This window comes from Octopus bimaculoides, chromosome 29, assembly GCF_001194135.2.
Source record: "Octopus bimaculoides isolate UCB-OBI-ISO-001 chromosome 29, ASM119413v2, whole genome shotgun sequence".
Classification (NCBI taxonomy): Eukaryota; Metazoa; Mollusca; class Cephalopoda; order Octopoda; family Octopodidae; genus Octopus; species Octopus bimaculoides.
The window spans coordinates 3,626,623-3,627,227 of NC_069009.1; positions in this window are offsets into that span (position 1 = coordinate 3,626,623).

Consider the following 605-nt stretch of genomic DNA (forward strand, 5'->3'; position numbering starts at 1 on the left):
CACTACGTAAAACATTAATGAAAAATGTGGCCCCCGTTTTAAAAAAGATCCCCATCTTGTCATTCCTCTTCCCTGATAACCACTTTGAACTCTTCTCAGCTGTCACTATCATTTCCCATGTCCAGGCAGGATTTCACAAACAAATCAGGCAAATACATTGTGTTCTTGAGCAAAACACTTCATTTCACTCCAGAAACAGACTCTCTTCAATGTCTGGGTGTGAAGGTTCATGGCTCAGTGGTTAAGGTGTCGGACTCATGACACTCACAAGGTTTTAGTCAGCCTGAGGCAACAATAGCAGACACTTGCCCAAGATGCCACGTAGTGGGACTGAACCCGGAACCATGCAGTTGGTAAGCAAACTACTTACCACACAGCCACACCTGCACCTATTTATATATATCTTATCTTTTACTTGTTACAATCATTAGATATTGGCCATGCTGGAGCACTGCCCTGGAGAATTTTTTAGTTGAATGACTCTACCCTAGTACATTTTTTTTAAACCTGATACTAATTTTATCTGTTCTTTTGCTGAACTGCTAAGTTACAGGTATGTAAACACACCAGCAATGGTTGTCAAGAGGTGGTGTGGGGACAAACGT